Source organism: Nymphaea colorata, chromosome 1 (genome assembly GCF_008831285.2).
Source record: "Nymphaea colorata isolate Beijing-Zhang1983 chromosome 1, ASM883128v2, whole genome shotgun sequence".
Lineage (NCBI taxonomy): Eukaryota > Viridiplantae > Streptophyta > Magnoliopsida > Nymphaeales > Nymphaeaceae > Nymphaea > Nymphaea colorata.
In genome coordinates this window covers 13132033-13158723 of record NC_045138.2, presented here as the reverse complement: position 1 = coordinate 13158723, position 26691 = coordinate 13132033, and the positions used below count along the sequence as shown (strand labels likewise).

At 38.2% G+C, this 26691-nt stretch overlaps 2 long non-coding RNA genes and 1 pseudogene across 3 annotated transcripts; 2 read left to right on the top strand and 1 right to left on the bottom strand.

The window, feature by feature from the left end:
- The first annotated feature begins 804 nt into the window (after nucleotides 1-804).
- LOC126409715 (uncharacterized) lies at nucleotides 805-1247 on the top strand. Its single transcript, XR_007572328.1, has 3 exons — nucleotides 805-878; nucleotides 974-1076; nucleotides 1167-1247. It is a non-coding gene; the product is annotated as an uncharacterized LOC126409715 (long non-coding RNA).
- An 819-nt stretch (nucleotides 1248-2066) lies between these two features.
- LOC126410191 (uncharacterized) lies at nucleotides 2067-5982 on the top strand (annotated as a pseudogene).
- A 289-nt stretch (nucleotides 5983-6271) lies between these two features.
- LOC126409947 (uncharacterized) lies at nucleotides 6272-24568 on the bottom strand. 2 transcript variants are annotated; one of them, XR_007572904.1, is made up of 5 exons: nucleotides 24232-24568; nucleotides 19803-20002; nucleotides 18347-19414; nucleotides 6664-6771; nucleotides 6272-6451 (listed from the first exon to the last, which is right to left on the bottom strand). It is a non-coding gene; the product is annotated as an uncharacterized LOC126409947 (long non-coding RNA). The 2 variants fall into 2 exon arrangements; XR_007572905.1 differs by lacking the exon at nucleotides 19803-20002 and having other exon boundaries at nucleotides 6274-6451.
- Nucleotides 24569-26691: the final 2123 nt, after the last annotated feature.

The window sequence follows — 26691 nt, the reverse complement described above, 5'->3', positions numbered from 1 at the left end:
AATCATTGTTTGAACTGCTGCGAGCACAAACAACACTAGTTTTGGTTATTTAGGAAATCTCATGCCTGAGAGCTTCGCTGTTTGACTCTTCTAAAAAGTGGTACCCAATTCTTGCAGGAACTGTTTTCGCTTATGGGTAGACCAGCAGTGGAAAACTTTCATAATGTAAGGTTCTTCAAATAATCCAGGAGCTATCCATCTGGCTGTCCAAGAAAGTTTTTCGGCATATTCACTTAGTAGTCATGTTGGTTTTTCGCACGAATAACTGCTAGAATGCTATAAAGACCAACCTTTAAAATGGTAGATCGGTGTTCTCTCTTCTGATGTTTGCTTGTGTTTCTGAAACTAGACAACAGATCGTGAGTTTTTGATTCGGGTTTCATATGTGGTGGTTTATAATGAAAAAATCAATGATCTAGGTTAATGTTGAGATCAGATCATAGTTACGTGGAGGTTAATGATTAGCTCTTTCCACACTTTCTCCATGGAGGTTAATGTTGAGATTCAATTTAGGTTATAGAAAGCTGAGGGGAAGAATCTGTGGCATTTGGGGATAGGTCAACTGAAGATGCTATTTGTGTCTTTGTTTTGGTTTCTGATCTAGCACACTTCTGGAAACTATCTTCTATATGTTTCCTATGATGGCATATGGGATCATAATAGTTCTTAGTATTTCTTTTTTGATTTAGAGTATATCGGATGTTTAAAATACAAACCTTTTTCTTTTTTTCCAGAATTTGGTAGATTTGGCTGGTTCAGAGCCTATTCAAAGACTGGTGCTGGTGGCATACGTTTGAAGGAAGGAAAATACAAAATAAAAGCTTAATGGCCCTTGTTAATGTTATCAACAGACTTAGTGATAGTGGTGTTAGGAAAAGGTCTGGTATAGGTATCCCTTTGTCCTATTAAATTTTCATTGTTAGCGGTATAATTATTAGGACTCTAATTTCTCACTGGTATACCATCTTTGCAGAGGACATATTCCTTACCGGGATAGCAAGCTCACCGCAATTCTTCAGCCTGCTCTTGGTGGCAATGCAAAGACTTCCATTATCTGTACTGTTGCACTTGAAGAGGTAAAACTTAAGTCTGTTTTTTCTAGGCATTTTCTTTTGATCAATTCCATTAAAGCTCATAGTTACATGCAATCAGTTATCTATCTATAGGTTCATGTTGATGAAACAAGGGGGACTTTGCAGTCGCTGGTAGAGCTAAGCGCATCACAAATTGTGTTCAAGTGAATGAGGTTATCTCTTCCTTGTCTTGTTTTAATCGTGCAGGATTGTAATTCATCTTTGTCTTGATTTTTTATACATGTTTAATAACTTGATCGAATCAACTGAGTTGTCTGAGACCTGGTAGCTTAATCTCCAATCTGGTCAATAAAATGGAAGAATCAGGAAATGGGAAGACTTGGCTTTGCATGACCAGGCTGAGTGATCCAAGTTTTGGCCGTGACAGTAGAGTTTTGGCCAAGTTAGCCTAGTCCCAGGGTTTGATGGAGTCATTCATGTATACAAAGTAATGACCATGTCTACAAAGTCACACACACACATACACTCTATAGTCCATTACCAAAATTTACTATATTACAGAAAAACGGGGGTACTAATAATGTAATTGTAGGGAACATATTACTAAAATTTTCATTTTTAAGTTTTCGTTTTATACACACATAGACATTATTATACATGTTATATGTATCATATCAATGTTATAATAAACTAAAAAATATATCACACATATTGTACATATATTTTATTCGCCAAAAGATATTCTTCAGAAACCTTTGAACGTCTCTTCCTGGCCAGAAAAAGCAAAGACCACATTTGTGACCACAGAGTTTTCTTGGACACTTAGATTGGTAGTGTTTTTTTGGCAGTTCGTTGTACGTGAGTTATAGAGAGAGGGAGAGAGAGAGAGAGAGTGAGAGAAAGAGAGAGAGAGAGAGAGAGAGAGAGAGAGCGAGCTTTGCTCAGATCTGAATTGAATGAGAAAGACATTTAAGCTTACCATGTGCCTTTCTAGTACATCTTGTACCATAGATAAAACCGTGAGAAAGAGAGATGCTAGGAACGGAATCTGCAGTTCCTGGCATCCTTTGGACAGGAAGAACAAATGCAGGCCTGAGAAGGACTACATTTCACTCAGGCAGCAGTGGAAGTGGAGCATCTGTTCTATGGTCTTGGCATTTGATTCTTTTGATATTCTATATTGATGATGATCATTCTTTAGAGCAACATTTATATAAGTGTCCTAGAATAATCAGTCTTTTAAAAGTTAAAACTGTTATGTGGTTCTTCTTTTGGCTGGTACTTGTTTTAGGCCCTCATGAACTTTATCACGTTTTGTGCTTGTATCATCATCCCATCAGTTCACTGATCACTAACATAAATTGAAGTATATGTTCTAAGCATGTATGCTATATGATATGCTTTATATTATACATGCATTCTGGAATTTTAACTGGATTTTCTGTGCTTCCAGGTATGAAGCATGGGTCATTTACAATTTCCTTTCACTTTGCCTTGCATGGGTGGGAGGCCCCGGTGCTGTTGTATTGAGTTTAAATGGTAAGAGTTTTGAAACCATTGTGGTGTCTCATGACATGCTGCTTTCCTGCCATACCTCTTGATGGGTGTGTATCTACTTGGAGAACGTCATAGGTTATTGTTCTTGGCTTGTCTTTTTTACTTGTGAAAGAAATCATATCGGCTAGATATATCCAAATACCAAACAAATCTATCACTGCAAAATTGTCCAAGGAGAGAGAAGTTTTGCTATTTGAGCACACTCTCTTGTGTGCATATGTGTACATGTCGATGACTCTCTTAGTAGCATGAAGATCAAAGATTCCATGATTCTCATAGTAGAAAATTCGTGGAAAAGATCATGCTATTCCCTTTCTCCATGACCAATGAAAGCACAGAAATAGGTATGAAGATAAGGAAAGCTTTGCCTCTCTCCGTCCATCAGTGTTGTATCCTGTACATTGTTTGAACATCCTCTATTTCAATTAGCTGTTCAGTGTTCGTAACCAAAAGATGAAGCATGAAATTGGACTTGGAACCACGAGTGGAACTGGAAGTTACACTAGCCTGAAGGCAGAGTATAGCAGTTCTGTAATAAGAGCCATCGAGTATTTTTGTTGTGAAAAATTACCAACTTTGCTTTACATTTTGTTGATATGTTGAAGTCCAAGTGATTCTTGAAACATCATGTCAAAATTTAATTGCAGTCAAATAGTTACAAAATCATAAGCAGAGAGAATCCATCTGCAAAATCATTTTTCTAAGATCTGGGAAAAGATACCTTTTAGTTCTTTCATTAGAGAAAAAGCTTCCTTTTCTCAGAGAGAGAGAGAGAGAGGTTCTTTGAAGAAGTTCTAGCAACATGGTACCTTTGGAAGTCTTCACATCATATGCAGTTTGGTGGGGAAAATTTTTCAAAATTTTAGGAAGTTGCATGTTGGGCTTTCTTGTTTAGAAAGTCTTTTGACAGCATATTTGTCTAACTTACTACATTGTTGGGGATTGTAATGCATCCAAAAGGTGATGAAACATGTGAATTGTTGGTGTAAATGGTAGTGTCACTGGCCCTTTTTTAATTTTTTAATTAAGTACAGGAATTTGATTCTTGAGACGTGAGCAGTAAGCACTAATGGTTGCTAACAATTTTAAAGTTTTGACAATAATAACCAACATACCTAAGTTTTGAATATTGTCATGGTGCAACTAGTTGTTTATTCAAATTGAAATCTTATTTCTGTCAGTTTAGGTTGTTTATTATATATCCAAGATGAGTTAGCAAGATTAGTGTACTGATGTATTCTTGAAACAGTGAAGATTCTAAGAAAGGTGCTTGAAAAGATGACAACTAAAGTCTCCACAAAATGGTTATTGTAATTCAAGATGGTCAAGTTTGGGTTGAACCGTCTTATCAGTTCTCTAGGGATTTAGCTCTTTCTCCTGTACTATAAAGTAAAAGTTCGTCTAAATTTGATTCATCGGGAAATTGCTTTCTTAACCAGGCTATTCATTTTAAAACAAATATACATACACTGAAATATCACATTATATCTAGTAGACTAGTACATTCTATGGGGTCAAAAGTGTGCCTAGGCCCTGGTTAGCCACGTTTTTATCAGGCTGTAGTGTCTAGGCAGCAAATGTAGAAAGGTTTTCCTTTCTCCTTTTCTTCTTCTTCTTTTCCCTGACTTATACTCTTCTTTGTTTTTATTCTCTTTCTTTTTGGCCTGCTTTGCCCCACCTAGTCCTTTTTGAAGGTCCATTTCCTAGGCCTTCCCAATACTTTTGACTATATAGAGTGCACTACTCTTGTGCTGCAGTCAGTAACACCATGGATTCTTGATAAGCTGGGAGCAACGAACACAAAAGTGCATCCAAGTTGGCTTTTCATTTGGATACTTATGTTCCATTATAATCCTAGATCTGCTGAGTTGTCTGGCAAAAAAAATTCCTTCGGTATTTCCTTCAGCAATGGGTTTGACTTAAACTTGAAATGGTTGAAAATCTGAAGTAAACTTTCATCTCTTTATAAAGAGTATAACTACTTGGAAAAGGTTTAGTTTGAACAATTGTAACTAAGAACGTGTTGGCATGTCTTGCTTTCAGGGTGTTATGGTCTTTCTAGCTGCCAAGTCTCGTTTCATAAAGACTGCTGATTCGCTGAAGAAGCTGCTGATTTTCAAAATTTCCTCATCCGTGTTGAGATGCTTGTTGCTGCAGTGGGGCACCTCTGTTCATTTCCTTATAAAGAATATGCTGGTGCAAATATTGGTGCTTCAGGTGGACTAACTAGAAACTTGACTCATGCCTTGAAGGTTAATAATTTCTATCATGACACGGTCCATCAGGTTAGTTTTTTCCTTGCTTTGCATCTCATGGCTGTTTCAAACGAGCTATTTCTGTATGTGGCATTCTGTTAATCGCTGCTGAACTCCTATAAGGATGAGCTAAAGCACTGTGCTATACTTTAATATTGTTATGGCACTTATTTCTAAGTTTCTGACCTGTCAATGTTTGAACCATCCATTTTGTTAGCCAATTTGAAGAATCACATTCCTTGGCTTGAATGAAGAGCATTAAAAATATGCTCTTCCTTGCTCAGTGGTTTTTTTTTCACTGCTTCCTGAGTCAAACTGCAGAGTCATGACTTAATTAATTCCTGGTTGAATCCTGGGTCAATGGGTTTAAACTTTAAAAACATTGCTCATGTGCACAGATGACCAAGTTCTGGTTCACTTGTTTCCTTTTTTTGAGGATCACTAAACTTGTACTTTATGTTCTAGGAACCGTTTTTATCCTTAGATTTCAATTTCTTATATGTTCCAGCTGCTTTGGCAGTTGTTCATTTTGGAAAGGTGCAAATTCTATTATGATTTATAGTATTATGTCACGATACAGTCGTGATTATTTGGCAAACTATTGTCACTATATCTTTTGTACTTTATTATGTTATGTCCTGAGGACCCTTGTCGTCCTCTTGATGAATTTTATCTTAAAATATGATATAAGGTGCATATCAGAGTTTTGGATATGATGCCTTTAAGATATGTTTGTTTCTTTTATAATGAAAGGTAAGACAAAATATTGATTAAAATCAATGAACGATGTTTGTTGTAGTGGGAACTAGCGGATGCTGCATGTGGAAAACTCAATCTCTCAAACGCAGAGGAGGATAATTGTTATTACCAGATAAGCAAATGCTGTAAGCTACAATTTTTACATATATTTTTTTCTTTTACTTTGTGATTCACTTAAAGTTGGAGAGAGAGAGAGAGAGAGAGACAGGAGCCCTGAATCATCAATACATCCGAGATCATTTTCTGCACACAGTCCTGTGTCTGTGTGACAAGCAAAACACAGCCACACTAGTGTCATTTTATATGACAGCACTTTTCATTATAAACAAACTTTTGTGCATATTATATCAGTTCTTGAGTACCTTGCTCTTTTCTAATTCTCTGTCCTTTCATGTTTAACTTGGTCACACAAAATTCTTTAGCTCTGGTCGAAAACTTCTCAAGCAAATTTTGCAAATAGCTTAATAATATTTACCATATCAACAAATATGAAAGTGTTTTTATGTCCATTCGTTTCCTTGTACATGCATTGGCCACTTTGAGCACCCCAAAAGAAAAAGCAACATTGAATGCATTAGCCCATCCATCAAACTCACAACTCAATAGGTTAATATGTTAGTATCAAATCTCCCTCTGCTCATCTTTGGTCATTCATGAAAGCTTGGTAGAAATTAGGTGCAGGAAATTATATCTGAAGCCAGATAAGTCTGCAATAGGGTACTAGTTGAACCCAAAAAAAAAAAAAAGAAGTGTACACCAGCATAAGTACCTAGGACAAGTTCTGTGTTTAATAAGTAGAGAAGAGAATAATTGATCCTTAAAAGTCTCTCCCAACATCTGTTCCACCTGCAAGAAGAGTGGCCAGTAAGAGAAGAGCAAGAAGCAGAGGTAATTACAACTTGCACCTTTGTGCTGTTTAGGGATTTTCATACCATACAACTAGCTGAAATGCCTAATATGAGTTTTACAAAGATTCGAATAGAAAAATAAATTTATAAGCAACAGCCTAAAAAGGATTATCTCCTGCAATTCATTAGCAATTTGGAAACAAGGGATACCTGTCGAATATCAACTTTGGTCACATGGTCACAGTACTTGCTAAACCGTGTCCAGTAATTGTTCAAAAGACTCTTCCATTCAGTCATACCCGCAGAAACATTGTCCAACTGATGAGATGAAAATAAAGTTAACACTATGTTGGCTCTCAATGGGCAGTACATAAAACAGAGAAGAATCTCAAAGCAAAAAAGATAGACAAATACAAGAGCGATGAGAAACAGACATGCAAGAGACCACTAATTGTTTAAGGGACTCCATTCTTTAGCTGGTGAGATGATGCAAAGAGACAGAATGTTGGCATACAATGGCCAACTTATGTAAAGAGTCACAACAGGCATGAAACAGAGAAAATTTCAATATAAGAATGATAGCCAATTGTATAGAGTCATAAGAAAAACTGGCACACAAAAGACAAGAATCCCAAGCCAAGCTTCTCTTATTATGGCTCCTCCTACTATGGCCTATAATCTATACACAGCAGAAAGTCACATTCATTATACATGAATATCTAAATGCAGCCATGTATATTCAAGAAGTTTGTTCCAGTTATATAAAGTATAAACTGGATGCCAAACGACAATCTGTTCTGCATTCTTAGCAAGCATGACAGTGTCTCAATTTTTTTGAATCCTATGAGAGAATCCCACTCAGAAGACATCAATAAGATGCAGTAGCAGTAAGCATCAACACTCATGAGCAAGATAAACTAATTATTTTGATGATGTGCTCTAATTGAGCTCATTCAGCTCTTGCTACCCTCTTTCAAGTGTGTAATTTCATCCACGGGTGCATTCTTGCTTTGGAATCTTATCTACAAATACAGATGCATAAAAGGGATGATGGTACAGAGTCTACAGACACATCTTCCCTTCCATGCATGCAATCCTCATACTCAGTTTTCTTGCTGCTACCTTTATTTATTAGGTGATATGAGGAGAGAGCGCAGAAAAATTTTGAGGAACAGTACCAACGAGGTAAGAAAAAAGCTAAAACCAAGGCCTGCAAGCTGCGAATCCTTGAAGAGTTTGCATAACACATTCGAAAATTCTTTTTGAGGGAGAAAATGTTGCCCTGTTTACACTCTTACTGAAAAGCTAAAGGAATGGTTGGACACTTACTGAGAGAAAAAAATTCACTCTCTTTTAAAAATATAAGGTGATTATTTGTACAATCAAACAACGCTTTGCAGCTTAAATGGACCTTACTTTACCACTTATTGCTAACGTCGAAGCCAGCTGCCTATTGAGAGCCAGTTACTTTAAAACTTATATAAAAGTATGTACTGTTTGTGGGTCTACGTTTGCAGATGTCCCACACGTTGCTTACACCTGCTTTCACCACCCTTGGAGAGAGGCAATCGATATGTTTTACTTAAAAAACTATATTCATATATATATATATATATATATATATATATATATATAGACAACAGGCTTAAGCTTCCATAATGGAGAACATAAACCATCCACTCATGATGATTTCTCCAATAGTTGACGGCTCCCATGCCACTAAGAACTCCATAACATTCAAAAAAAAAAAAATCAGTTCATCTAATACGCCCAATTACTGCTATGATTATTCAGTTCTCAAGGTTAAATTGGTGGTCAAATAAAAGTATTTGAATGGAGCATATTTCCTCATAAGGGGGAAATGCATGAAAGGGCCGCAGCCCTGCCCTCTTTCTCTTGCCCCCATAGTCTAGCATTGGTTCGGAATCTGAGTGAACTTAGGAATACTCCCTTCAATTCGAGAGTAACTGCTGATCGTAATATTCCATTAATTAGACTATTATTGCAATATATATGAATGGTTTCATTTCTCCACAACTGTAGCCTCCAGCAGACTACATGGAAAGCAATTAGTTACTCAAGGAATGCAGAATCCATGTTGCCCAACATCTGCTTATTTCAGTCTCCACGCTCTTTCTTTTTGTTATAGGAATTGCTTTTCTTGATCAATCCTCTTCCTCATTTAAAGCTCACATTTTGCTTTGCGCATAAACACAGGTTTGGTTTTCTGTCTCGATCTTCTGGAGTTATTCTGATCCCTCACCACCCCTCATCACTCACATTTACACCAACGATCTATCTTACTTCATCTTATGGTGATTTTTTTATTAAGATCATGTCAATATCAAGGGTGATTTTTACTATGGTAAAATTAATATCTGTATGTAAATCTTCTTCCAACTTTAAAGTCAAATGATCTCACGATTTTCAATGCGTAACGGATATTATGATGCATAGCGATTACATTCATATTTTCCAACGGACATTTTCTTCACCTCACGCTTAATGGGCAGGAAAAAAGAAATTCGATTTGCCCCAAAGAACATTTTGTTCATCTCATGCTTAATGGGCAGGGAATTTTTTATCGTTACAGGCTCCTCATCAAAATAGTAAATAACTATTCAATTTAAATAATTTTAAAATGCTTTTTTTAATGTAAGAATTGGCATAAAACAGCGGCAAAAGAAGCTTGTTTTTAAGGTGAGTTATAATTTTCAGATTTTACATTCAATGGGTTAAGTTTATATTTTCCTGTCCTGCTATTAGCATGTTTTGCTGTCATGCGCTGTATTTTAGAAATTTTGCATTTGAATGTGGAAATATTTATATATATATATATATATATATATATATATATATATATATATATATATGACAGGTCTTGAGGAATTGCGGTTTGGCTGTCAAAATGAAATTGCACACTATAATTGGCTTTATAATAATTTTATGGCAATGTTTATTTGTTTCCGTTACTTGTTCTTATCTGTGTTCATGGACTTTCAAATGAAACTAAGGAATGCTTGCATTTCCCCAAAATTCTCTACTAGTTTCTACTTCCATGGCCAGTTTTATACAATTACCTTATTATGTAAATAAGGTACTGTACACCGCCCTATATGTCTCTTTGTTTTCATTTATTCTATGACATCCCTTTGATTTTCTTCTCATTCTTTGCCCCACCCTGCCTTCTCAGGGGGTTGCCTAATCAAAATTTGAAACTTGCATTGTCTTGTCAATTTGATAGATGCGCTTTTGCCAGAAATGCAAGAGCCTTTGTGTGCGTCCAAGTTCACTGATCTTTATTCGCTTTGTATGAAATTTCGTGCGTGTAAAATCAATGAATGTGATGAAAGGCATCTCATACCTCATCAAAATTGTGTCACATTAAATGGATGCACGAACTTGTGTCGTTTATATGATTGGATTCATTCATAGGGAGACTAGACTAGAAGCAAATTGAGGAGACCTTTTAGAGAAGAGAAGAGAAAAGTTTATAAAATAATTATAGGAAACTGATTTCTAGAGAGAAATTGAGTGAAGTTGGTTCAATTCCATCACATTCAATGGATTAGATTGAATCATACAGCAGTGAATGCCATCACCGCTATAGCCATCAACCATCTCCGTACAGAGGTGAAGTTAATCACCGCAAAAGATCAAGTATGGTGTGGCAGCTCGTTTCATATGACGTTCATTTCCCAAACCAAATAAAACGGTTTCATTTACGAATGAATGACTGAAGGAATTCTTGAACCAAATTTTCTATCTCATCCTTTATGATCAGCTGGTCCAAGACGAATCAAAGCGAAAACAACAGCTGTGCTTCTCCCGTGAATGCTGTGCACTCAAACCTTACTTTATGTTGACAACACAAATGAAAGGAATTTACTTCCGTTCTTCAGTCTCCAGTTTAAAGTACCGAGAGAAACAATCCAAAATCCTACTTGAACAAACTATTCAGATGACAGCAAGCAAGCACTGTCCTGAACAGGATATGTCAACTTAGCAATGAATAGGATGGACGGATTCTCCAAGTGCCAACATAGAATGAAGTTAGTTTGTTGGGGGAGGACTGTTTGCAATCAAAACAACAGCTGAATCTCGAAAAAGATGGTAGGAATTCAAATTGCCTTCATCCGAGTTATCACATTGGGTTTGAAAACCTTGGTTGTTACCCAATGCACATTTCAAGATAATTTCCTTTGATCCAAAATTGTCAAGTTAAAAACCTAACAATATTAGGTAGGTGAATCCAAACACTTAATTATTGGAAAGGCTTTGTGTCAGCCACCCCTAACAAGAGTCCCCCCTTCGAACTCCTAATCCCCGATTAGGGTTATCCATCGCCAGAGGGCCAAACTCTCAAGGTTAGTGGTGGTTCTTAGACCATATATAAGCACTACTAGAATTTTATACCCAATGCCTAAAAAACACTTTCTCCTCAACGTGTAAAGAAAAATGGTTGTTGTACGAGAAGAGCCTTCCATTGAGCCAGGAGATGCAGTCCAGGCCCCCACAGTGCATTGACTACTTGATTAACCTTGATTAACCCCCAACAGAACCAGAACATCTGTGCTTCTATCAAGTTGATTGCAGGTTCTTTTGCCCATCAGATTTGGGCTGTCGCTGGGGCTTTTCGCATGGGCTGTCCCAAGGCATCTGCCAAAACATGAACCCTCTCCCTCGTAATGCCTCGTGTCTGAGGTGGTTACATACACATTGATTTAGATCTTGCAATTGCTTCCCCCTCCCCATTTCCTGGCAAGCAACCCCTGCTCCATTGAATGACTTCAATAGTTCTGTGTTGATGTTATGGTCGCGGTGAGTAGAGATTGGAACCTGTGTTTGTTTTGCAGATCTTCTCAAGCAATGTGACCAAGGTAGCCCATCAGAGTGCGGGCCGACCAAGGTAGCAATCTTTTCCCCTCTCTACAACTTCAACAGCCCCTTTCATTCCTCCAATACTAATTGTGTAATTACCCTTCCATTCCTCCCATACTAATTGTGTAATTACCCTTTCTGGCACTGAGAACAACATCTAACTTGGGCGACACCTGCCAGAATATAACATCGATATTTCTTAAATTTTTTGGCAATTTCAATCAATGTTAGTCTAACCATTAAATTAACTTTGAAGTGCTCATCAGACGAGTTTGCTGTGACTGGTTGGAAATGGGTCATCAACAAGGTGTGCCTCAGGAGATTAAGAAAGGTGCTGAAGGCTGAGCAATCTCTTCACTTTTCTCTTTGGAAAACTCCATGACAATCTTGTCAACAGATTTCTTTAAAGGTTTGGAAATGCCTCTTTAAAGGTTTGGAAATGCTTGAATTGTAATATATGCCTCTACCTGCTTAGTACTCTTGGGAACATGTGATCCTACTATCCCAGAGAATGCATCATTTCTTTTCGGATTTATTATAGGCTTCAGTCTCGTCCCCCTTCGGACAGATACTAACAATTCCCCTTCCAACAATACTAACAATTCAGTCACCTACATGCCCCCTCTCCAATTCTGCCTGGATCATTCTTGCAGTTGACTCTCCGTCTTTTTCTCTACCCACAAGCAGGTTTTAGAAAAATGGTAGCCAATGGTAGCAACTTTAGAGAGTTCAGCCTGCCCCATTGGAAAACAAGCTGTTGATTACCCATCTTCTCCAAATTTGCTGCTCCATTCCTGCCCTCCATGACATTGAGTCCCCTGGAAGTACTAACTCGGCAATCCTGTTTTCTGTACTGCCATAGCCATAGTAGCAAGCCATCTAACTGCAGCTCTCTGTATGCCTACAAGGAGTGCACCGATCCACTTAGCTTGCTTCTTCCTTGGTATTCCCTTCGCAAGGTCAGTCAACATAGGAGTGCGGCTCAACAGCAGAAAAGAAGCCATTGTACTCATCTTCCCCTCCATCAAATAGGCCTAAGCTCTCTTTAACTTCAATCATCTGGTCACTTGGTCACTGAGGCACTGATCTACGATACTAATCTCTAGCGGTGATGGAAGGTTTTACACTGCTGCTTCACTTGTATGCTACGGTTTGGCAGCACCTGGGCCCATCCGGGGAATTGCAGTCGACTTCCAACACACCCTGAAACTACACCAAACCACCAATTGCCATTGTCTAGCCTTCGAAAATCTTCAGCCAACTACATCTCTTAGCCATACTGGCGACTTCCTCTGGGCGGCACAACCTCTCAAAAGGACCAATGCATACTTGCTGGCGACTTCCTCCGGGCGGCACAACCTCTCAAAAGGACCAATGCATACTTGCTGGCGACTTCCTCTGGGCGGCACAACCTCTCAAAAGGACCAATGCATACTTGCTGGCGACTTCCTCTGGGCGGCACAACCTCTCAAAAGGACCAATGCATACTTGCTTGACGTTGTTAGCCTTTGAGAGGTACGCTTTGTTCATGGGTTCAGGAGATCAATTCATGCTCTTAAGAATGCCTTTGGTGGACAAGGGGCCTCAGAAGTGTCTTGCAAAACAGTCATTTTGTTGTCCGCCATATGAAAACTGTTTACCGCCAACGCCGTTCCACTCACCCACGAAGCTGCAGGGCTAGAGGAGGGAGCTGCGATGAAGGAAGCTGCAAGGAGGAGGACGGCGGCTGCGGCAGAAGCCGATGCTCACCATGCCAGCCCTAACGGGCTTTTTCATCGAATAGGAAAGCTGATCCGAAATTTCTGGAAATATGATTACGGGAAAATCGTGCAACGGACATATTCTTCAACTCAGGTTTAATGGGCAGGAAAAAAGAAATTAGATTTGCCCCAACGAGCGTTTTGTTTATCTCACGTATAATGGGCAGGGATTTTTTGTTTTTTATTTCAATTTGAATTTTATTCGGTCGTTATGGGCTCCCCATCAAAATAGTAAATAACTGTTCAATTTAAAAAACAATTAAAAGGTCTTTTTAAAAGTAAGAAATGGCATAAAACAGCGGCTAAAGAAACTTGTTTTTAAGGTGAGTTACATTCAATGGGTTAAGCTTATATTTTCCTGTCCTGCTATTGTCATGTTTAGCATTGGAATATGGAAATATTTTTTTAGATTAATCTAACATATATATATATATATCATGTGATCTGTCACAAGTTGTTTGGAGGTATGGGTTGTGGGATGTGTACTCAACAATTTGATAACAGACTTTGTGATTGACACATTTTCCTAGGTTTGTACCGCTATTATGAACTTAAGTGTTGAAGTTGATCTAGAAGGCTATGTTTCTTGGGCCAGACAAAAATCAATGCTGCTGAGGTATGCATCTTGATGGCGCCTTGCGGTTCTGTCTGTTCATAATATTCCATTCTCTTGTCATTCCTTTTTTATTTTTAGAAAGTTATAAAATTGCACACTATAATTGGCTTTACAATAAATAATTTTACGGTTGCTACATGGCTAAGTTTTTCTGTTTCCGTTGGTTGTTCTTATCTGTGATGTTTTGTCACATGTACTTTCAAATGAAACTAAGGAAATGTAAGCAAGCTGTTGAACAGCCAAAGGCACAATAATGCAAACTTCTCTACTAGCTTCTTTGGCTGTTCCATAGCTTGTTTGCATTTCCCCAAAATTCTCTACTAGTTTTTACTTCCATGGCCAGTTTTATACAATTATGAGCTGGACTCCTACCTGATTATGTAAATAAGGTACTGTACACCGCCCTATATGTGTCTTTGTTTTCATTTATTCTATGACATATGCAATTTTTGATTTCATTGTTGGGCTTGCTTTGCTGTCCAATATGAAGATCAGCTTTGGTTTTTACCTTTCCTCCCTTTGATTTTCTTCTCCTTCTTTGCCCCACCGAGCCTTCTCAGGGGGTTGCCTAATCAAAATTTCAAACGTGCATTGTCTTGTCAATTTGATAGATGCGCTTTTGCTGGAAATGCAAGAGCCTTTGTGTGTGTCCAAGTTTATTGATGTTTATTCGTTTTGTTTGAAATTTCGCTTTTGTAAAATCAATGAATGTGATGGAAGGCATCTCATACCTCATCAAAGTTGTGTCACAATAAAGTTTAATGTCGTTTATATGATTGGAGTCATTCATAGGGGGATATGAGACTAGAAGCAAAATTAGGGAGACCTTTTAGAGAAGAGAAGAGAATAACAGAAAATTGATCTCTAGAGAGAGATTGAGTGAAGTTGGTTCAATTCCATCCCACTCAATGGATTAGAATGAATCAGATTTACCATTTCTGACCTTTGATCAAATATTCATATCCGTTTTTAATCACAAATGACCATTTTCAAGTCGATCACCACTATAGATTTACAACGGTGGGAGACGTCACGCAAACCATCACCGCTATAGATCGACAGCAGTGAATTCCATCACCGCTATAACTTGTGCAAAATAGCGGCGGCACAAATTACCGGTCGAGATCCCATACAGAGGTGAATTCAATCACCGCAAAAACCAATTCCGATGGCGTCCATCACCGGCATCGACTTACGGCGGTGCCTGTATTCGCTGCAATGAGTAGTTTGGGGAGGACTGGTGGCAATCAAAACAACAGGCGAATCTCAAAAAAGATGCCTGGAGTTCAAATTGCAAGCGTTGGGGTTTAAACCCTTCATTGTCACCCGTAATTTCCTTTGATCCAAAATTTTCAAAGTTAAATACCTAACAAAATGTGATTATACAGCTGAGTTCAATTTTCTTAAAGAAATATATTTTTAAGGAAAATTCTTTTGGCTCACCTTTTGGTTTATAAATTAAATAAAATCAGTTTTTGTAATAAAATCTATGAAAAGATTCTGATTAAAATAAAACGCTTCCAAGAAAGAGAACCTTTTTCCACGCATTAAAATTTCCAGTTATTTGAGGCAAAATATAGCATATATACAATAATTAAATTTTTGTGGTACGTTTTGCCTTAAGTTGCTAGTTAAAGGCCAAAAAGGCTTTCCTTCATCTTATTCCACGGCTGTAACGAGGTCTGGGCATGACATTACTGCACTGTCAGCTTGGTGTGGCAACTCGTTTCATATGACTCAAAATAGTAACAAAACGAAAATGCTTTTCTCTATCTAATTGGACTTCGGTGGCCCATACTGGGCTTCAACAAGTAGTGCTCCTTGAAGAAGTTTCCACTTTAACTGATGAACTGAGAAAGCTTTTGAGTCTTTATACCTGAAATGTGGATCCAACTGCTTCCCGAACCAAAGAAAACGGTTTCATTTACGACCGAATGAATTCTTGAACGAAGCTTTCTATCTCATCCTTGCAGTCTGGGGATATTGGGTTTAAGGACTGGTGGAAAGAGGAATCAAAGAGAAAATAACAGCTGTGTTTCTCCAGGGAATGCTGTGCATTCAAACTTTACTTTTTGTTGACAACACAAATGAAAGGAATTTACTTCCGTCCTTCAGTCTCCAAGTTAAAGTACCGAGAGAAACAATCTAAAATCCTACTCTAAAAATTTTCTTGTCAAAATCATCACTTCAGATAACAGCAAGCAAGCACTGTCCTGAGCAGGATATGTCAACTTAGCAACATAGAATGGACGGATTCTCCAAGTGCCAACATAGAATGAAGTTAGTTTGTTGGGGGAAGTCGTTTGCAATCAAAACAACAGCTGAATCTCGAAAAAGATGGTTGGAATTCAAATTGCCTTCATCCGAGTTATCACATTGGGGTTGGTTGTTACCCAATGCACATTTCAAGATAATTTCCTTTGATCCAAAATTGTCAACTTAAAAACCTAACAATATTAGGTAGGTGAATCCAAACACCTAATTATTGGAAAGGCTTTGTGTCAGCCACCCCTAACAAGAGTCCCCCCTTCGAACCCCTAATCCCTGATTAGGGTTATCCATGGCCAGAGGGCCTGGCCAGACCCTCAATGTTAGTGGTGGTCCTTAGACCATCCATATATAAGCACTACTAGATCAGTCTCTTGGGGATCCTATCCAATTTTATACCCAATGCCTAAAAACCACTTTCTCCTCAACGTGTAAAGATAAATGGTTGTAAAGAAAAATGGTTGTTGTACGAGAAGAGCCTTCCATTGAGCCAGGAGATGCAGTCCAGGCCCCCACAGTGCATTGACTTCTTGACTGTGTTTGTTTTGCAGATCTTCTCAAGCAATGTGACCAGGGTAGCCCCATCATAGTGCGGCCCGGCCCACTGGAATGAATATGCAATATGGCAAAATCTTTTCCCCTCTCTACAACTTCAACAGCCGCTTCCTAATTGTATAGTTACCCTTTCCGGCACTAAGAACAACATCTTTGTTAAAAGGATATTTCTTAAATTTTCTGACAATTTCAATCAATGTTAGCCTAACCTTGAAATTAACTTCAAAGTGCTCGTGAGACGAGTTGTGACTGGTTGGAAATGGGTCATCAACAAGGTGTGCCTCTCAGGAGATTAAGAAAGGTGCTCATCATTCCTTCAAGCCTGAGCAATCTCTTCACTTTATCTTTAAAGGTTTGGAAATGCCTGAATTGTGATATATGCCCCTCTACCTGCTTAGTACTCCGAGGAACATGTGATCATGATCATACTATCACAGAGAATGCATCATTCATTTCTTTTTGGATTTATTATAGGCTTCTCGTTCCCCCCCTCCGACAGATACCATTCGGTCACCTACATGCCCCCTCTCCAATTCTGCCTGGATCATTCTTAACTTTGTCTCCCTTTTATCAACAATGCCTGTTCAAGCTACCATGACAGCTGCAAAGATCTGAAGGTGCAACCCCCCCTAAAACCCCCCCTAAAAGCTTAAAGCTTGGGGTATATTGATGCAACACTGCTAGCAGGGATGTGACACTCCCGTCTTTTTTTTTCTCTACCCACAAGCATCCTCCTTTGACTTCCCTACAATTAACAAAGCATTCATCAACCAATCCTTCAAACCTATCCATGCCCGATTTTCTATAAGCAGCGACTGTAATCCTTAGCATCCCTCAGGTGTAAGATGCCTCCCTCTTTCAACGTTCAACGGATGAAAAGAACCATCTATTGTGAAGACGCCTCCCTCTTACTCCTAAAAAATACCGGCACAACCTCTCATAACACTCCTAGACACAACCTCTCATAACACTCCTAGACGAGGAAGAGGAAGAGCTGCCACCGGAGCCATAGCCCAAAACTCGCGAGGGCATGGCCATACAGCTATGAGGAATTTCATATTATGGCTGAAGGAGATACCAGTTGTTAGCCACTACCAGTTGTACCCACCGCTACGCACGCTCATCAGCCCTAATCCCCAATTAGGGTTCTCCCTCGCCAGACTCCCAATGTTTGTGGTGTCCTTGACCATATATATATATACATATATATATATATATATATATATATATATACCCAATGCCAAAACACTTTGACAGTTAAACCAACTTCCAACTTCTGTATTTTGTCATAAGCAACATCAAAGAATTTCCGAAAAAGACTCCTAACTCTCTCCCGTTGAAAAGGCCAACAACAACTGTGGCTTAGCTGCCTGTACTTCAATGTGAATTTCATCAGGTACGCCCCCACAATTGTGGTTGTTCAATATTATAATCTAAGTTGAAGGGCCAAATCTAGACTGTTGTCACCTTGACCAAGACCAAGAGACAAACTACTTGAACCATCTAATTTTCGGTTCTTCCAAATGCACTACAGAAAGGGAAACCCTTTGGCAAACTAAAATTCCCTAGTTAGGGCTCATCTCCAGAGATCCAGCTAAGTGAAATACCTCCTTAGGCGGGTAGGGGTATGTTTTCTCTATATCCCCTGGGAGACTGTTGAACTTGTTGCTGTGACTAAAGTGCAGGAAGAATTAGGGTGAGGAGGAGGGTGATTGAAAATTTAACATGGCTACTCTACAATTGCCCACATCCTAAACCCACGAATGAGTATCATAAAAGAGAGAGAGAAAAGAGAAAGAGAGAGAGAAAGCACCTTCAGCCATTCATCTAGTGCAGTGCACCAATATAGTTCCAGACTTCCAGTTCCTACCTCCAGCTTCGTTGTCCCGTTCTTTTTCTACAGAATAAACCAAAAAAAAAAAAAAAGGACAATACCACACATGCATGTTGTATTCAAAATGACTGTTTTGCAAGACACTTCTGAGGCCCCTTGTCCACCAAAGGACTAATTCTGCTAGCATTCTTAAGAGCATGAATTGATCTCCTGAACCCATGAACAAAGCGTACCTCTCAAAGATGCGGCCAACAACATCAAGCAGGAATGCATTGGTCCTTTTTAGAATGGTAAAACAGTTCAAGCAATAAAACCTCTAGCATAATTTGGGGATTCATAATGTATGTGTGCCTATTGGTTAAATTGGGCATTCTAAGGCATGTCCAGAGTCCTGTGTCACAAGAATTCTTTACTAGGCAGTCTGCTATAATACAGCAAAAAAATAAAAAAGTCATGCTGGAGGTGCAAGTGAACATCAAATCTATTATTTCAAAATAAATCCATGCTACTGATCCTGATATAATAAACCACTCACCTTCCATTCACAGGCTGCCCTACAATCTGTCACCTGGTCCATGGACTTCTTCACGGGTTTCAACTATCAATGGATTGCGTCAACTAGGCAATGTGCATCCCAATGACCAGTGAGTCTCCCTTGCCACCGAGAAACAGCTTACTCGCCTTCCCAGGCACAAGCCTTCTGCCAAACTATTTACTGCAAGTTTATCAGCCATCACATTTTGCCCATGTTGACCACCATGCCCCTACTACTGCTCTCTTTCTTGTCTTTTATCTTTTTACTCATTGGAGATCCAATTATTTAGTCTTTGACCGAACCTTTACATCACATTCTAAGTGAAGATATAAAGGTAATTTGCTGGGCTGCATTAGGATCACCTGTGGGTCAGCATTATTAGTATTCTACTCTGTGAAATCATGAAATCATTACAGTATTAGGCTATTAAAACTGAAGCTATTTGAGGGGGGAGTGTGTTTCAGATCCGCCAAAGCAGCAGACCAAACACGTTGTGGAAGAGGATAAGCAACCTGCACCATATAAGAACAGCTTAGTTTATATTTGAAGTTTGAAAGCCCAGTCGTCTTCAAGGAACAATTGAGCAGATATCATTGGTGAAAGGAAAGTGTGACATATGCATTGTGGATTAACCAAAAACCCAAATCTATTAACCTGAGGAAGAGCGGTACAACTATACAACTATAATAGGGTTACTGAGTAATGCTTTTCAGAAAAGCATGTAGAATTGCAAGGTATCCCTAATGCTCAAGGATTTTCTTGTGCCTTGTTGTCTAGATCCTAACCTCAACTCCGAAAATTTAATGGCCTGTGCAACTGCAAGAACCCATGCAGAACAAGGAAAGGATATCTGGAAAATGATAAAAGGCCAGTGACAATCCACTTGAAAATGCCTCTAACCTTGCAAGCTCGGCGTCACAATTTAATCTCTAGCTTTTAAGTCTGCAATACCACCTAACTGCCAAATACCTGTTCAACCAAGGTGGCCTTGGCTTAGGGTAAACATGTCAAATTCAGTTAGGGCGCAAAGTTTACTACTATACACTGAAGCTGGCTTGAAATTATTCTTGACGCCTCATCAACATATAGACCCACTGTAACTGCAGTAAGGAAAAAAGAACCGCCCATTATTCACTATCTACGCAAGTTCAGTAAATAACACATTATTCACAAACAGTGCTACCCTTCTTTTTCTCATTTACAGTAAGGTATGAAAAAAGTTCAGTTTTCTTTTTCAAGCAAGTAACTTTAGGATCCCAGCTTCGCAAGATCTTGTTCTTCCACAAACCATCACTGTTGAGCCGCAATAAAATCAAGAAATAAACACTCAATTAAACCATCAAACACAAGTAGACTTCTACTCTATCCCTACTTGTCTAATCTCTCCTCCTTGCACTTTAAGCTCAATAATTCAACAACTCAAGCCAAAAAGGTTGGAATAAAAACACACCAAGAAAATGAAGAAATAATCCTACATTCACTAACTAAGTTGAACTCTACCAGATATAAAATCTCTCTCACCCACACGCACACAAAAACAAAAGAAAAAGGAAAAACCAAATCAACAAAGCAGGCAATAGTACAAAGTGTACAAAGATTTCCACTAATGGCTACAAGGTTAATGAGAAGGATTCCGCTTGAATACTAAACAATGTTGCAGATTCTACCTAAGAGGCAACAAAAGTAATTTTGGTATACTTTCTCCATGCCCTGGCAATGTCGACAAAAATTTGGTGTGGTTTTTATGTTAAATCTCTTTAAAATGATATTCTTCATAAAAACCAGAGAAAACCATACACCAAATTTTAAATTTTCCAATAAGTGGCAAGTCCGTATCAAATATGGGGAACAAACAGATACTAAAACGGACTCAAAAATGCACAATTCTCTAGACGCCAAACATGTACGAAGATAGACAAAAAATGCAAGATTCTCTGGATGCATCCGCCCTTTAATTTCTTCAAAAGTTTCTTTTGATCACCAACTTGGAAACAAATGAATGAGACTTGGAAAAAAATGTAAGAGCTCTAAGATAAACTGATAAACGCTTTAATTATAGAGTCTGTAACTCTCTAAACTAATTGGACTATGGTAAACGGCAACTGAATATCAACAAATTTGAAAGACTGCTTTAAGTGTACATGACTCTGACTTAAGTTGTCTCATGCATACACTAGCAGAACTGAGATCACAAATTCAGGTAAAAGACAAACTAATTGACTACTAGAAACTTGTCAGGTTGCTGCAAGCAATCTAATTTCTGCACATATATGCAATTTTCTCATGAATTTATAGCAAAAATTCTTCATTTATATGCAATTTTCTCATGAATTTATAGCAAAAATTCTTCATTTCAATATAAATTTGCAACCACTGGGTCAAATCAGATTCCCTGCAATCAAATAAGCTAAACCCAAGGGATAATCGGTCTTGGGAAGCAAAACAAATCAATTGTCAAAGGTTGAAGTCACCTAAACATCCACAATTTTGGAAATAGAAGTTTACAACAACAACACTATCTCTGAGGAGATTTCTGGTGTTTTGGGTGTGGTTTTCAAGCTCTCAAATGTACAGGCATAGAGTTGGTTTCCTACCAAATTATGACAACCCAATAAACAAAAAACACAAACAAACAACTGTTTAACCATCTTTATGCAAGTCATTGCCCAGCTAACACTGCAAACACACGATAGGAAATTCATTACACTCGATATGAATGGAATAGGTTTGCTGGGTAGCCGTTTTGGTAGACATCTTTCAAGAACAAAGAGGAGTTGGGAGTTCCTCACAGGTCCAAGAAGCTAGGAAACATAACAAAAGATGTCAAGTTTTTATTTTGAAACAACTCATTTAATCATCGATTTAAATCATAAGCTTGAGTGCTCGTTGTGCAAATGATATGTCCTTCATTTACCTTCAATATTGTACAAGCAGTAGGATTCATTTCGCATCAATGTTGTTGAATCTCTAGAAAGGAAAATCTTTAAATTTTCAAAATATGAACATAAAAGAATCATCCTCAACATCTTAGAAAGTCAAAGAATCATCCTCAACATCTTAGAAAGTCAAAAAGAGGAATGGCTATTGACTCAAGACTCGTGCATCCACAAAAGACTGTCACATTCAATTCCTAGGAGTTCAGCCTTCATGCCATTCATATCTTAGAAGCCACCTTTTTTTTTTCCTTTTTTTTTTTGCAATAGGCTTTTTGCCCCTTCGTTTTTTTTTTTTTTTGCTTTTGATTTTTTTCTTTAGGCCGACCTTCACCTTTGAGGGAATCCCTCACCACCCCAAAGGCTACTACGGAGCTCCACCACTTTAGTGGTTATGTGTAGTTTTTTCATGTATCCAACCCGTTTCACCTTGCGGGTTTTCAACATGTCAAAAGTTCATAAGTCTTCATCTTCGCGGTATAGACATAAATCACCTTTATGCCTACCCGGTACTCTCGATTACTGACCCAGAGGAACGACCACACAAGCCCCGAGCCCATCTCTCAACTCTCATTTTGCTACCTGCCAATATTTTAAAAGGCATTATGGCTTCTCTCCTAAGATATTTTCCTGATAAATCCTTGCAGACGCTTGATCACTTAAGTCAATAGCCTTTCATAGTCTTGACTTTCTCAGTTTCATTGAATTTTTCTTTCTTCACTGCTCATATCCAGGATCTTTGAAGATTTCCTCTTCTAATGATTGGCATCAAAAACTTGAAATTTTTTCCTTCTACTCGATGAGGTAGTAAGAATAAGATGAAGGTATATCATTAGGTGAGAAAACACTTTTAAAATGTTTTTAGGTAAAATTAAAAATTTTCACTTTCAAAAAACTTCTTGACATCAAATGGTATATCACCTAGAAGTAGAAACTCTCTTCTGCCACTATGAGAGGAGTGTCTATGAAACCAGATGGATTTGTTGGGAAGAAGAATGAACTACATCAGCTCTCCTATAAAAGTAGGGCATTCTACACAAAATGTTGGTTTAAGGGTGAAAAGTTCTCATAAGTGTCAGGTCCTCAACTAATTGGAAGTTTCAAACAATTGGGTAAAGCACATTCTCTCCCTAAACAAACGACTAGGTTTGGATTGCACAAAAGTTTGGCCCACCGACAACTTGTAACTTCAATAATTTCACGAATAGTTGGTGAACACCACATTTATGAACCAACTAAAAAGTTGTATCCACAATCAGCAAATCAAAGCCCAAGCCAGAGCTCTAATACCACAAAAATGTGAGTCACAATAATGACATGTAAACCTAAATTGAAACTCAATGAAAGGCACTAATGCCAAGTCACCAAGAAAATAAAGAATGAAAAATATAATTGGATCACAACAAAAGTTGTGGAAAAAGCTTTCTTACAATGGCAAACACAAGATCTACATACACACACATATGAAAGATCTAGCATAAGAGCAGTCTGCAAGCTTATCCTTGTCGAGTATTGAAGTGGTCTTCTCAGTAGCAGAAATACACTAACAGGAAGGTATTAGAAAACAGCAGCTACGACTCAGACCATACTGAAGTGAAGAATGTAACCGAAACTACTGTCAAGGTGATGTTTCAGAAGATGAGCATGTAAACAAATCCTGTCAGTCAGACCCCCTCATTTATATCACATAAAACAATGCAACACCACTTCTAATACAGAGACAAACTTCCAGCTACACTGCAGTATCACAGTTTGAAGACCGTGAGAACGCAAAACAGAACTTGAAACAAGAAAACATATCAAGTGTGCTGCCAAGCTCCTAACCACACCTTCAATGTGAAAATTTCTCATAAAATTACTCAATTTCACCATAAAACAGCCTGCGTTTGCGATTTAGGAATCGCCCTTGTAACAGTGCTTGAAGCATGGAAAAACACGGCTTATCCCCTCATGTCTGAGACACTGCCAAACCATGTTCTTCTGCCAATTTCTATTAAAACAAAACCTTGTGGGGTTCCATTCCTGGAACAAAGTGTAAGCCCGTAACGGTCGCCAGAAAAGGAAAAACAACATTCTCGGGTCAGAAAAAATAAAAGCCCTTAAAAAACACGACCGTGCAAAACAAAACAAAAAAAAGAACAAAGGAAATCAGGGAATCTCAACCTCGCGAAACAAAAAAAAAAAAAACCGGATGCCCATGGATTAAAATGATCAGCAACCAGAGGCAGGAAAAGAAGACCCTCAACTTCCAAGATGAAAGCGAGGAAAAGGTCGCTCAAATCTATCCAACCAGAACAAGGTAAGAAAGGAGAAACAGGACAAGGAAATAGAGAGACAGAAGACAATCAATCTAATTCATCGCAGGAGAGAGAGAGAGAGGGGGGGGGGAGAGGAACCTGCAGTTGGTGAAAATCTCAAAGCTTTCGGTTGGTTGAGAAGACGATGCGAGGAACAAAAGCTTCGCAGAACACGAAGAACTCCAGTGCCTTCTTAACCAGTCCCTTTTGAAGAAGGCTTCCGGACGAGCTTTGAAGACCTTCACGGCGGCCGGCACACGGACCAGATGTCGCCAGACGAAAACTGTTTACCGCCAACGCCGTTCCGCTCACCCACGAAGCTGCAGGGCTAGAGGAGGGAGCTGCGATGAAGGAAGCTGCAAGGAGGAGGACGGCCGGTGCGGCAGAAGCCGATGCTCACCATGCCAGCCCTAACGGGCTTTTTCATCGAATAGGAAAGCTGATCCGAAATTTCTGGAAATATGATTACGGGAAAATCGAGCAACGGACATATTCTTCAACTCAGGTTTAATGGGCAGGAAAAAAGAAATTCGATTTGCCCCAACCAGCGTTTTGTTTATCTCACGTATAATGGGCAGGGATTTTTTGTTTTTTATTTCAATTTGAATTTTATTCGGTCGTTATGGGCTCCCCATCAAAATAGTAAATAACTGTTCAATTTAAAAAACAATTAAAAGGTCTTTTTAAAAGTAAGAAATGGCATAAAACAGCCGCAAAAGAAACTTGTTTTTAAAGTGAGTTACATTCAATGGGTTAAGTTCATATTTTCCTGTCCTGCTATTGTCATGTTTAGCATTGGAATATGAAAATATATATATATATATATATATATATCATGTGATTTGTCACAAGTTGTTTGGAGGTATGGGTTGTGGGATGTGTACTCAACAATTTGATAACAAACTTTGTGATTGACATATTCTCCTATATTTGTACCGTTATTATGAACTTAAGTGTTGAAGTTGATCTAGAAGGCTATGTTTCTTGGGCCAGACAAAAATCAGTGTTGCTGAGGTATGCATCTTGATGGCGCCTTGCGGTTCTGACTGTTCATAATATTCCATTCGCTTGTCATTCCTTTTTTATTTTTAGAAAGTTATAAAATTGCACACTATAATTGGCTTTACAATAAATAATTTTACAGTTGCTACATGGCTAAGTTTTTCTGTTTCCGTTGGTTGTTCTTATATGTGATGTTTTGTCACATGTACTTTCAAATGAAACTAAGGAAATGCAAGCAAGCTGTTGAACAGCCAAAGGCACAATAATGCAAACTTCTCTACTAGCTTCTTTGGCTGTTCAATAGCTTGCTTGCATTTCCCTAAAATTCTCTACTAGTTTCTACTTCCATGGCCAGTTTTATACATTTATGAGCTGGACTCCTACCTGATTATGTAAATAAGGTACTGTACACCGCCCTATATGTGTCTTTGTTTTCATTTATTCTATGACATATGCAATTTTTTATGTCATTGTTGGGTTTGCCTTGCTGTTCAATATGAAGATCAGCTTTGGTTTTTGCCTTTCCTCCCTTTGATTTTCTTCTCCTTCTTTGCCCCATCGAGCCTTCTCAGGGGGTTGCCTAATCAAAATTTTAAACGTGCATTGTCTTGTCAATTTGATAGATGCGCTTTTGCTAGAAATGCAAGAGCCTTTGTGTGTGTCCAAGTTTATTGATGTTTATTCGTTTTGTTTGAAATTTCGCGCTTGTAAAATCAATGAATGTGATGAAAGGCATCTCATACCTCATCAAAGTTGTGTCACAATAAAGTTTAATGTGGTTTATATGATTGGATTCATTCATAGGGGGATATGAGACTAGAAGCAAAATTAGGGAGACCTTTTAGAGAAGAGAATAGCAGAAAATTGATCTCTAGAGAGAGATTGAGTGAAGTTGGTTCAATTCCATCGCACTCAATGGATTAGAATGAATCAGATTTACCATTTCTGACCCTTGATCAAATATTCATATCCGTTTTTAATCACAAATGACCATTTTCAAGTCGATCACCACTATAGATTTACAACGGTGAGAGATGTCACCGGTACAATTTCGACGCAAACCATCACCGCTATAGATCGACAGCAGTATAAGATTAAGGCCGAAATGTTTTGTTAAATAAGATTAAAGCCTATCACCTTTTTTTTTTTTTTGCTTCATAAGTTGAAAAAAAATCCAAAATATTTCAAATTCAATGACAAACAAAAAGATAAATAATAAAAAAGAACTAGTACTGTCTTTTATCATATCAATAGGGGCTAATACAATGCTTAATTATCAGCCGATATGCTTGGATAAGGAGCAATATTGATTACATAAATCATATCATATCCCTAATGTCCAAGTAATTGATTATTTAGGTTTGAAAATACTCAAAAGCTTCAAATCGAGGCCTTATGGTACATAAATTTAACTCATTGTACTGAAATATAATCATATATGAAAGAGAATATGGTGAAAATTGAGTAAACCCATTTTAATTTTGCATTGAATTTGACTTGGTCTGGTCACATTTTGATATTATTACTGTTATTAAGGTAAACTAGGCTTTGCACAAA